This window comes from Dipodomys spectabilis, unplaced genomic scaffold (assembly GCF_019054845.1).
Source record: "Dipodomys spectabilis isolate Male_0828 unplaced genomic scaffold, ASM1905484v1 ptg000783l, whole genome shotgun sequence".
NCBI lineage: Eukaryota > Metazoa > Chordata > Mammalia > Rodentia > Heteromyidae > Dipodomys > Dipodomys spectabilis.
The window spans coordinates 10,821,021-10,834,898 of NW_024871460.1; the positions used below are offsets into that span (position 1 = coordinate 10,821,021).

General features: G+C 32.2%; 1 protein-coding gene across 4 annotated transcripts in view; it reads left to right on the plus strand.

Annotated features, from left to right (window-relative positions):
- The window catches only part of Csmd3 (CUB and Sushi multiple domains 3), a 926,836-nt gene that overhangs the window by 158,122 nt on the left and 754,836 nt on the right, over positions 1 to 13,878 (plus strand). The window lies entirely within an intron of this gene.

Sequence of the window (13,878 nt, forward strand, 5' to 3'; positions counted from 1 at the left end):
TACTAATCAAGGTGTCATATTCACTATTGCTAATAAATGCAGTTAAGTCTAATTAGTCCATTATTCAAGTGAGTAATAATTCAATTGTCTTATGAACAATATATTTTTTGATTTTTGCTAACTTAAATACATTAAGTAAACATATTCTTCTTGTTAATTTTTAATCTATGTGGTAAATTACTTAAATGAGATTGCTGATCAAAGGGTGAAATGCATTTCCATATTTCCACATTACTTAGACATGAGTAATTTTCTTCCACCCACCAAATACGAGAACACTAGTCACTCAGCCTTCTTCACAACACACACTTGCAAGATTAATATGTCTCTTTCCTACCAAACTTCTTTTGAAAGCATTTACAAAAGGTGAGCCTGACTGATATGAAATAAAAGATTGTTCTAGTTATAATGTGTTGGTTAAAAATATGTAAAACACTCTCACAAATGAATTGGAACATTTGAAAGTTATATAAAAAGTAAACTAATTTAAACTGAAGCCAAAAATATATATTATAGAAGGAAAATGTACATATTAAGATCTATCAAGGGTTTATTTTTGGCTTTTTGGTGCTTTCATTATCCCTTTCAAAGTTGGAAATGTAATTTTAGTTTGAAATTGATTAATTGACATACTTACTTGATAGTAAACAACTTTCAGAAAAGATTTGCAGCTATGAATTAATGACCCAAAGTCTGACTGAAATTATTTTACCTGCAGTGGAATGTCCATTTAGAAGGTAATGATTTTTTTCCAAGGTCAAATACAATTAATTTGAAGGCACTTCCATTTTGATTAGCAATTTCACTCACACCATTAACAAGGAATGGTCCACCAGCTTGAGAAAGGTTAGACCCACCGATCTTTGAGTTTTAAGGAGCATGAGTCTGCCTTAGTAATATTTTCTTGCCTTTAGTTTTTAATATAAGATGGGATAGTATCAAAAGAAATCCAGGATGATGTGGCTTAATTTGAAATTAATCAATCAAAGTCTGTCAGGGTTTTATATCTTCTTTGATACCAAAAGCCAGACCATGAAATTCACAAGAGTGAACAAATTAAACAGTGAGAATAGCTAGGCACTTCATCGAAAATTAACTATATGCTTTATGTGGCTGAGGGGGTGGTTGTGTGTGAAAAACTAGGAGAAAATGAGGAAGATGTGCCAATTCTCAAAAAGAAATGTCTTCATTACCTGACTTATAAAACTGTGTACATCACTTTTACAATAACAATTTAAAAAGAGAAAGAAGTATCATAAGCATAGCAAACTTCTCAAGTGAACTCCAGTGAACATTTCATATCTATCTTTAAAATTATAAAATGCATTAAATGAAATGAATTATACTCAATCAAAGCCACATTTTCTCACACAATGGAAGTTAGATCTAAATTATATATATATATATGTATATATATATATGAAAACATATATAAGATCATATGTATACATACACAAATATGTCAACTAATGTAAGGATGTTAGGTATTTGCAGAGGAGAATTATAATTTTAGAGATCTTTTGAACAACTAACGTAGAGTTTAACAAAATAGATACCAGATAGGTGACCATGTGTTATCAGGAGAAGAATGACATGAAGGGGACTAATGGACAGAGCAAGGGTGAGCAAGTCAGTCATAAAATTCAATGCAAATATACAAAAATAGAATTGGGTAGATTGAGAAGATGAAGTTGGGAGGGATAAGGAGAAGAGGGTGAGAGGAGTGACATTCATCAAGATTCGGTATATGTCTGAGTCAAGCAGAAAAGGTCAGATAAGTCGATGTTAGGGAAATGAACCCTAAGATATGTATCCAAATGTTTTTTTTCTTTCATGCGATTGTTTCTAATACATTTATAAGATTTTTTCTTTGTTGCTTTGTATGTCCCTCCCCCACGGCATAACCCCTCTTTTCATTGTATTTGATGTTGGTATAATTTGTGGAGGGGAAGGGAAAAAACAAATCGTTTAAATAGGGATACAAGTGGACCCATTGCAACAATGAGATGTACAAGTCATTATGTCGGAAAACGAACTTTACAACTTTGGTGGGGGGGGGGGCGAGGAGGGTTGGGTGGAGGGGCGGGGAGAGGATGGGATGGGATGGGAAAAGGAAACAATGGAGGAAGCTACAATGCTTGATAAGAAATGTACTCATTATCTTGCCCATGTAATTGTAACCCTTCTGTACAGTATTTTCAAAATTTAAAAAAAAAAAAAAGATTCATTGTATTTACAAAGGGACATGTTGAACTGAAAGCCCATCATACAACTACTACCGAAAAATAAAATTAGAAAATAAAAGAGCGGTATTTTATTAAAAGTGTGTGGAATTTTCCTAGGATGATTATGTTTTAAATATGCCATAGATTGCATAAATATATGAGCATGTTTGCTCAAACAATAGTAATTGAACTTTAATTAATTTTTGTCTTAGGTAGGTATCAGACTGATATTCTTGTTACATAGGACATTCTATTACAGGGTAGATCTATATTTAGTCTTTTGAGGAAACTCCACACTGCTTTCCAGAGAGGTTGAACAAGTTTACATTCCCACCAAGAGTGTAGTGGCCCTCCCTTTTGGCCACATCCTTGTCATAATCTGTTATTATTCATTTTCTTGATAATGACCATTCTAACTGGTGTGAGGTGGAATCTCAAGGAAGTTTTGACTTGCATTTCTTTTATGGTCTGAGATGTTGAACATGTCTTCATGCATGTATTGGTTATTCTTATTTCTTCTTTGGAGAAGTCTCTCTTTAATTCTTTAGCCCACTTACTAATGGGGTGGTTTCTTTGAGGATTTGGTTTTAGAGGGCTTAATTTTTTGAGCGCTATTTATATTATTGATATGAGGTCCTTGTCTGTTTTATACTTAGTGAATATCTCCCAATCTGTGGACTTTCTATTTATTTTGCTCTGTCCTTTCTTATGGTAATACCTTGGATTACTGTAACTTTATTTTTTATAAAGCATATTTTATAGTTATGTGGAATAATATCCACAGCTCTGTCTACTTTGCTCAAGATAACTTAGGCAAGCACTCTACCACTGAGCCACCTTCCCAGCCCTAGAATATTTTAATAATGCTATAAAATATCTTTGATGCTTTAATACATATGGAATTAAATCAATCTGTTCATCACTTTGAGAAGTATGCACTCTTTATTAAGAGGGATTCTTCCAGTTTATGATTACTGGATAAATTTCTACTTTTTTTGTTTCTTCTTCAATTTAACATCCTTTTATTTTTCATTGTGGACTTCCTTCACCTAAATGATTTAATTTATCTCCTGGTGTTTTATTTGTTCTCCTGCTATTTTAAATAGGATTGCTTGATTCCTCTTTCAAATAATTCAGCATTGTTTAAAAGGCTATACATTTTTATATTGTGAGAAATGTTATTGAATGTGAAAGTTTGAAGAGAGTGTTACAAAGATCAAATTCAACAATATACACCAGGAAATGGATGCATGAAAGAGTAGGATGGTGTCAAGTGTAGAATAATAGATGAATGAAGACAAGGACGATACAGTCAAGAAAACAATGTATAACCTACAAAACCAAGGAAAATGAGGGAAAGAGTGCGTTGGGAGTAATAGGTGAGAATGTTGAAAGGGGTGGCATTGATCAAAATGCATTGTATTCATAAACTGCTCTGTTAAATGGTGATTCCTTTATATAACAACTTAAAGATATTAAAAATAAAATAAATTTAAAAAGAGATCAACAGCTCTAGGACCATTTTTAACTAGAAATGTTTCATAATTAGAAGATAGAAGACTTGGAAGACCAGAAGTCTTCTAATGTACTAGGGGCAAGGTTAAACAGCTACCATGAATATGCAGGATAAATTATGTTTGCTCCACAATTATTTCCAGTACAAACACATTCTGTCTACAAATGGGCCTGGACAGAGTTACTGAAAAGTAAATAAATCTAAAATAAAATATCCATTTCTAGCGGAAGATAAAATATACTCGCTACCTACTAAAGCAGAAAAACTTGCATAAGATTAATAAGAAGCAGAAGGTTCATTTTATTTCATTTTCCACTGAATCATTCAGTTCTCAGAGACTTTGACAATGGCCATTGCTTCTGCACTGGCTCATGATTTAACCACACATCTTCATAGCTTCTATTATAAATTTGTACACGTAATTTTTCATCATATGTTTTTGATGGCCAGAATATTTGCTGGCATTGAACCTCTAATATCTCTGTATCTGACTTCCAAAGCCTTCTGAATAAAAATTTGTTTATGGGAGAAGACGTAATAACCTTTAACTACCAAAGCATTAGCATTCATACTATATAGAGACTGGCTATTCTACTAGTCACTAAAAGGATGGCAGGTGACAGTTGTTTTAAGACAAGAGAATGGATGTGTGCAGGCAAATAAGGTAGTATGTCAAGACTGGTGGAGTGACTAATATTTATAATCTTAGATGACAGAGGTGGGACATTTAAATGATTATAGCTTTAAATCAGGCGAGAAAAAATTATCTCGAGGTTGAATCTTAACAAATAATAAATCTGCATACACTTATATGCATCTATCATCCCCATTATATAGGAAACATAGATAAGAAGATGGTATTCCAGGTACTAAAAAATTATATTAAGAATGGTATAATCAAAAGAAGTCTGTATGTGTGCATATTTAATGGGGGATTCATTATGATATTTTCATATATACATATAAATATCGTGGTCATACACACCCATCTTTAATCACCCTGGCTTTCTAATCTTAGTACTTTCAACAGGTTTTAGTGTTCTCTTTTCATATGGACAAATGACAACTTTGTCAAGATGACCATATTCAACCTGTTATCCACATTCCCATTCCCACTGAAATCCCTCCCATCTTTCCATTTATGTGTGTATGTGTATGTGTGTGTGGGGGGACAGTGGGTGATTTATTAATTGCTTCAAGAGTCATCACTCTGATATTTCCAATGTGCCTATATTTTGATCAAAATACCCTTCTTAAATGTTCTCTCTTTCCCTACATCTCATACCCTAAAAATCAAAAGCTTTCATTGGATTTTTTTATTCCAGCTTAATACAAAATTGCAGTGAAGGTTCAAATTATTCACCTTCCCATCTTTCCATTTTCAATTTAGAGGCTTTTACCAAAGTTGCAAAATCACAGCCTAGGTTTTCCCAACGCTGCCATGTTCATTTCACCAAAAAACCTATTTAGATTTAATGTTTAGATTACAATCAATAAAAATAAATGATATTGAATATAAATTTACAGAGAATTTATTCTCTAATGTAGAATTAAGGGTGTGTGGAGATTCTACAATGACTTAAACATTACAATATGGTCTTCAGTAAAGAGCACAAAAGCAAAACAAATGCCATGAAGTTTTTCTTTTGTAATTATTTTCCAGAAACTAGAGAAGAATGATAATAGTTCCATTTGAACTGTTGGTCAAAGCCAAAAATCAAATAGATGGAGCAGGTCCATCATCCCTGATTTTCCTCCAAGGAAGGTGCAAATTAGAGGTTTGCCATGCGGGTCTGTCGTCCAAATTTAGAGGTTCTTCAGTGATTTCTCATGCCCTGACTCTAATGACTCACAGGTGACATTGAATGGAATTGCTCCAGAATAGTTGATGTTTGTGAAAACTTTTGAAAAAGTGCCTCTCCGGAAAACTGTAAAACTTTATATTCCATTTTTATTTCTGAAATCTACTTCCCTCCCTCCCTGCCTCTCTCTGTCTCTGTCTCTGTCTCTGTCTGTCTGTTTCTCTCTCTCTCTCTCTCTCTCTCTCTCTCTCTGTCTCTGCCAGTAAGTGGGGCTTGGGGGATTGTCAAGGCTTAGGGGCTGTTTCTAGACTCCTTTTGTTTAAGGCTAGTGTTCTACCACTTGAGCCACAATGTCACTTCCAGATTTTTCTGTGATCAATTGGAGATAAGAGTATCAGGGTCTTTGCTGCTGGCTTCTAATCTCAATCTCCAAATATCAGCCTCCTGGATAGCTAGGATTACAGACATGAACAACTGACACCCAGCCTGAAATGTATCTTTACTTGCATAAAAATGTTCCAGCCGTCATTTGCAAAGAATTTAATAGATGAAACAATCTACAGGTTGATTGAAGACTGTAATAAATAAGAGTGGTAGGAAAATGTAGCTTTTTCACAGTTGTTTCTCAGGTCTGGTGTGTGGAGTTTTATTTTCATCAATAATTTGTATACGGGGAAATAAAACTATGTATCATTTGATACATTGATGACAAATATAATTAATTCTGTGATTTTATTTGAATCCTATAATGCCCAGGTAACCAATTTGAAAAGAGTTATTTACAAACTTGAACACGTATCTCTTCAATGTGCATTTACTCTTTATGTAAATGAGTTTTTTGGCCACAGAAAGTTTTCTTACTTTATTATACATTTTGTCCATCTTTTGTTTTTGATAATCTGTGAAGAATTTCGGTAAAGTACCAACGTAGTGTTTTTCTTCTGAATCCTGCTATGAACAGAACACATTCAACTTACAGAATACTTCTCATAATACAGCAATTCCAAAAAATTTTAACTATTGGATCTTTTTTGAGCTAATCCTATAGTGTATGCAGATAGGATTTTTCTGGTATCTAAAACTGGTTTTTATTTGGGTGACCTTTGTCTTCTATAATTGTTTATCTGATTTGGAGAAGACAAGGAGAATAACAAAATGTAGAGACAAGGGACAAAGCGTGAACCAAAGCAACAGATATACTCACAAGATTATATCTTCTATATTATGTTGGAAATGAACTTTACAATTTGTGGGAAAGGGGAATTGGGGTGTAGGAAAGCAGAAGAATATGACGAAGAAAGTAATGTTGACAAGAAATGTACTCATTACCTTGTTTATGTAACTGTAACTAGCTTGAACAGCATTTTTACAATAAAATAAAACAGAGGAAACATTTATATAAATTAATTTCCTGTCTATATATACAATGGAATTCTATACCTTGATCAGAAAGAATGACATTGCCCCATTTGTTAGGAAACGGAAACACTTGGAAATAATTATATTAAGTGAAGTAAGCCAGGCCCAGAGAAACGTAGGTCCCATGTTTTCCCTTATTTGCAATAACTAGTACATGTGTAGAACAAGCAGAAAAGGCCAAAAGCTATGTACATATGACAAGATAAGATGTTAAGCGAAATGAACCCTAAGATAGGGACACAAATATCTTTTTTCTTTCTTGCTATTGTTTCTAAGTATTTATAATGTACCATGTGATTTTTTTGTTTTGTTTTGTATGTTCCTCCTTCATGGTATAACCCCTGTTTTCACTGTATTTGATGTCAGTGTCCTGCACCTTCTTTATACATTTTTCTAATTTGGGGAGGGAACGGGAAATAATAAAATGCTGAAATAAGGATACAGGATGACCCATTGTAACAATGAGATATACAAAACACTATGTTGAAAACAAACTTTACATCTTTGGCCGGGGATTGGGGGTAGTTGTGGAGGTGACAGGCAAGGGATGGTAGGAGGGAAACCAAGGCAGAAGCAACAATTCTCTAGAGGAAATGTACCGATCATCTTGCTCATGTAACTGTAACCCCCCTGTACAACATTTTTACGATTAAAAAATGTACCAAAAATAATTTTCTGTTCTATGTTTTTGAAAAAAATTCCCAATAAATTTCAGGAGAAACTATTTAAATATTTTTGTACATAAGATTCTAATTCGAGTAAATGAACTTTTCAAATATTTTATGTTATTTATTAGACTTTTCCAATTACCCGAGAGAAATAGTAATGTGCAAATTCATCTTGAGACAGCAGAGAGAGTGGATCAGACCACAGCACAAGTTAATTTTCCCCTAAGAGCTCTGCAAACTTTTAAATCTACATGTCTCAGTTCTTGATGTCTACTGAATTTTAAATATGATAATTAACTTTAGAATTATTAAATAACTATGTGAACTTGTGTGAATATAGGTACCTTTTCTGTATGTCGATTATTAACTGCCTTGATAGAGATGGTAGAAATCATGTTGGTGGCATCTAAATGCTTTTTCATCTAAAGGTATGCTTTGAAGGGATGAATAATCATCACTCAGAATTATACACTTAGAAGCAATGTAAGTATTCACTTATGTGTCCTACACAATTTTCTATATATTACCTTTCAAGATTATATATATGTGTGCATAGATAGATATATAGATATTACTTCATGTGAAAAGAAGAAAGTATTAATGCTTTTGCAAACAGGATAACATTAAAATAGCTTAACTTTCAAATTACAAAATACCTTATAAAGATAACAGAGAAAAATATACATTATATAGTTTAAAGCTCCTGGGAGTCGTACAGTTCATGGAAATTCCAGTATGTTGTTAGGCATTTTTTAAAGATATTGGAAAAATATTTACCTAAACCATCATAAATGTTCCATGTGATTTTTGTTCTGTTTGTTTCCTTTGTATGTAATTTCTCTTATGGCATATCCCCTGTTGTCACTGTACTCGATTTTGGTACCCTGCATCTTGTATATACGTATTTCTAATCTGGGGAGGGGAAGGGGACTAACAAAATGTGGAAACAAGGACACAGGATGATCTATTACAACAAGGATACCCACAAGACTATATATTGGAAACAAACTACAACTTCAGGGGGGTAGGGGGGTTGAGGGGGGGAGAGAGAAGGGATACTGGAACAACAAGGAGGGGAAAGGGTAACAATGATTAGCAAGTAATGTATTCACTGTATTACTCAAGTAACTGTAACCCCTCTGTACAGCGTCCTAACAATAAAATAAGATTAATAATGGAAAACAAATTCAGTGCTTTCATCTATCTGGCATTATTATTCAATTCCTACTTTTGAAACAATAGATAATCATAAAAGGAAAAATAGTAACTAAACCCTTCAAACATCATGAGTTTAAACTAAGGAAGCAATATATGTCATGAACAGAGAGCTTTTCTGAAAAATCAATCACTACTCAGTATTATCAACAGATTCAATTTTATGAGCAAACATTTTTGACCTTGTCTGAGTCATTTTGATTATTCAATGTGTTTTATTTTCAAATTTTCTGTTAACATGTAATCATTTTATATAGTTACTGACGTTGTTCAATTGCTTTTATAAGGTAAAAGGAAGGGAACAAATAAAAGTATTTTAAGTTCATGTAAAGGAAACAATCACATAAAAATCACATAATCATTGAATGATTTTTTGACACTATATCTTTATATGTGTATATATGTGTAAATCTGATATATACATATATATGTGCTATGTATTTACATGATACATATACATATATACATGTGCTATATACACATATAGATAAATCAGTATATAGCACAATATTTCTTCTAAAGAGGAAAACCCCACAGCTCAATGTATATTATCAACCACAGTGGACTAGACTATATAAGTAAAACAGGAGATATATCAACACTAAGTTATCTGGACGCCACTCAACACTTTATAAGTCATAATCTCATTTAAGGAACACAAAAATCTATGTTTTAAGCCCAGCAAGGCAGTAGAATATGGTTCTTGGAGAAAATCAATTTAAAATAAATTATCAACAAATAAACACAGTATGAACAGTGTGTACGAGTACTTCCACAAAAATTTTATTGCAATAATTTTTAGTATGAAACAAATGTGGAATTGACAATAATCTGAATATTTATCAAGTGGGAAGATGATTGAATACATTGCTTTTTGTATGTGCTTGTGTATGAGTGTGCATGCATACATGTGTGTGTGTGTGTGTGTTTTGTGTGCTTGTGTCAATTAAAATTGCCTTAGAACTTCATAAATCAATCTGGCTAGAATCTCAGAGTACACCATCACATGAGGCCATGCTATAAATGATACTTTGTACATAATTGTAAAGTTTGAGGAGAAACGGAGAAAGAAATAATATTCATGCTATTAACATGTTTGCATTTTTAACATTATATTCCTTTTTGTCTTTTCACAGAAAAGTTTCTCTTCTCTCATGTGAAATGATTTAATGAATTGCATTGATTTAGAACACTAGTTTACTCTAATGGCATAGTGCATTATGCTCAAACCTCTGAAAGAGTTGAAAATTTTAGAGAAGTGATTTCCAGGAAAAATAAAATCATCAATATACTTACTCCTTTATGACAAAATGGCAGATCATCTCCAGTGGAGAGATGATGAATACAAAAATGCATGCAAGTGAAAAATGTGACAGTAAATAAATGTATGTAAGAGAAGCAAATGCTTGTTCAAGAAAGGAAATATAATTATAGCTTATTAATTGACTCCCAACTGAATAATATTTGTATGATTTAGTTATATAAGCAATCATCATTAATAACCAAAGTGAAGCCTACACTTGAATAGAACATACAGGGATTAAAAAGAGGTTCAGCTTTAATAGGAGATGATATTGTTTTGTCTAAAAGTAAATAAAACTTTTTATGTATTATTTACAAAAATTAGTTTTTCATTAAGATAAAATTAACAAAAATGTTTAAAATTGTGTCTATAAAGAGCAGAGCTGAAATGTGTAAATGCAGATGCAGAAATATTTGAGAATAATTGCATACATTGAGTAAAAAGAATTTCTAAAATAGATCACACTAAGAAAAAAAGGCTCTGCATTTCTACAGATTTCCGTAATTTAATATGTTTTAACCAAAGTGTCAGACAGTTGGATAATTGTTCAGTTGTAAAGTGTATTGATTTTAAAATAAGATTCAAGTATACTTTCTTATTTTAGATTCATTATGGAATTATATATTCAATCCCTACTTTGCTTGTTAGCATAAACCTATAAATAGGTTGTGAAATTATTATTCTTTCTCAGGTTTCTTCCCAATTGAATTCATCAAAATATGGCAGTTTGAAGTAAAAGTCAATTTTCCGTGTGTTTATCTGTATTTGTGTTTCCTTTATAGAGAATTCAGCTAGGAACCTTATCCTCTCTTCACTTGAGACATAGCCCCTGCCTAGTGCTTTATAATGGGTTTTACAGATCGGATCTCCTGATAACTGTGCCTGATAACCTAATAAGATACCCTCAACTTCTGCATCTCCAGTAGCTGGGATTACAGGCATGCACCACCATACCTAAATCAGTATGCCAGAATTACACAATTTTTGAGAATGATAGAAAAATTATACAGACTTAAAAAGTTCTAACCAAACATACGAATTATTCTTTAAGGCTAGAGAAAACAGTGCCACTAGAATGTCTGATAGAAATTTTTTTCAGAACTGAAATACAACATTAAATGAATGAAGACCGATCTTCTGAAATGAGTGTTTCCAATATGGAGACACCTTATCTATTTACCATTACAGTGGCTTCTACAGGCCTATAGAGGTAATCCTAGTCCCTTTGGACAAAGAAAATGATTTCGTTCAATACTTAAGGAGGCTTTTTTGTCATTGGCAGCAGCCTGGCAACAATAATTTGCAAACTCTACCCTTTATTAAAATTCATTGTTGCTTTCACAGTTAGAGAACTATAATTTGAGAGATCTGAGCAAGTCCAGGAAGAAATACCATTTTATATAATCACTTTCCAGAGCTGCTATATAATTTACCACATGTGCAATTAATTTTAAGCAAAAACAGCAGCGATTATGCAGTGTAAAGTTGCTTTCTACTAAGCCTGGTTTATAGCAACAGAATGCATATGCTGTCAAATGTTACAATTTGGCGACATTCCAGTAAACTTAGAATTTTGCAAAATGCCGTCAATAGAGTATTGTTTTTTGCTTCACTTTACATTTTCCCCAGCTTTGTGGCTCGCTTTTTTGTAGTAAAAAATGTGGCATATTAGTTGTTCATTTTGGGCTATAGCTATTAGGCCTTTAATGTCAATCAATAGATTTGAAATATATTTTATAATGTATCTTTTCTTCAAATTGGGAGAAATTTCACCCATGTCTGTTGATATTATTTAATTTATTAAATCCTATATAATTCATTCAATGAATTCATACATGAAATATGACTTCCAATATGGGGCAATATAAATATCAAGTTTTCTGCTGTGGAGTTTTGTATAAAAACCTGATTATTAAGTTCCAAAGTCATGCATAGGTTATCTCTTTACACAATTTCCAGGTTTATTAGCAGTGAGGTTGAGAAGTATAGCAACGTATGCCTGCTGATATATTGTTCCTTTTATAAGAAATTCTATTTTTTGCCTCTAGATTAGGTGAAATTTGTGGCTTTTTTTAAAAAGATGGATTATTTATTAAAATACAGTGTCTTTAATGCATGAAAAATCAAACAGGGCAAAGAGGTCATTCTGAGACACCTCCAAGAGTGATTGAGTAGAACTCTGATTATAATTGTGCAATTTGGTATTTCCACTTTCAGTTAATCTTTGATAACAAACTATGTGAACATTTCTGAAAATATATAATATGGAGGAAACTATAAGAAAATGAATGCAACTATATTCTCAATGAATTTCAATTTATCGCTGAAATGATGCCAGCAGAGGCTGAGAAAATATTGAACTGGAATAGTTTTGATATAACAATGTTTCTTAAATTTTTTCAGAATACATTCAGCTGAATTCAGACCATGGGGAAAGGTTTAAATTCATACATAAATTATGTCCAATAGAATCTAGATCTAAGTAACACAAAGTGAACTTTATTATGAAGCTGACCATAATAAAAATACTGAGAGATAACAACTTGATGAAAGTCCTGTTTCCTTGTGAGCTCCCTACATCAATTTAATTCATTAATGTGGCTAGTAATTGCTTGGTCCTGTCTTGATACTGGGCATGGCACAATGCAGCAAGGACCATGAACAAAAAAACAAACTGTCATACCCTCTATCTACAGATATTTTTGTTCTTCACATATGATAAACAAGTAAATATCAAGTTCAGTAATTATTTTCTGTAAGTGCTATTGAAGGATAAGGATTTATTTTTTTAAAAAAAGAGAATGCCTATTTTAGCGACATTTAAGGTGACACTGGAAGGGGATCATTGAAACTGAGACTGGAAAAAGTGGGTAAATATAGGAATAGATTTCCTTTGTTTGAAGGAACAGAAAGAATCCTGTAGAGGCAGAGTAGAGAATATTTTAATGCCAGGAATTCCAGGAATTTTAGCTCACTGGTGACATTATAAAATGAAGGAAAGTTATTGAAAATTAACCTAGAGTTGCTATTCTTGATGTATCTTTTAAGATTACCATAAAGGAGAATAAAATAACTTTTTAAACTAGTGAAAGAAAACAGAGAATAAAGAAAGATAATTCAAAAAATCTCATTTTATTTCCTTTTTGAAAAAGGGTCAATTTATATGTAGTTTATATAGAAGAAAATTCAGTATATTCCTTATGATAGGTATTATATTTGCTCTTTTTAGGCAAGAAAGCATAAAAACTACATGTATTCAAATTATTCTTGTACTTGGAGATCAAGATTAATCTTGAATTGTTTTGAATATTTTCTAAAGTGTAAAAAATACTACATTATATTATCATCACATTTCTTTAATTTAGATGCTATGTATTTTCACAATAATCATAATAAGACACTTAAGTAAAATCAAATCAAGCCTAATCTATTGTGCTCCACCATTTACATATGAAAAGTATAAAATATATGTCTATGAAAAAGATATTTCCATTAATTTTTAATCTAATTAGTTGATCCCTCTATAAAAATTTGAACAGAAAAGACTCATTGTAATATTTAGGCTATAGTAAGTTACATAACCTATTTTGGCAGATATAATATTTATCTCTTTTCACCAGCAATTGTGTTATTGTTTATTTTCTTGTAATGTCCATTCTAACTGGGGTGAGGTAGAATCACCATGTTATTTTGATTTGCATTTCCTTTATGGCCAGAAATGATGAGCATT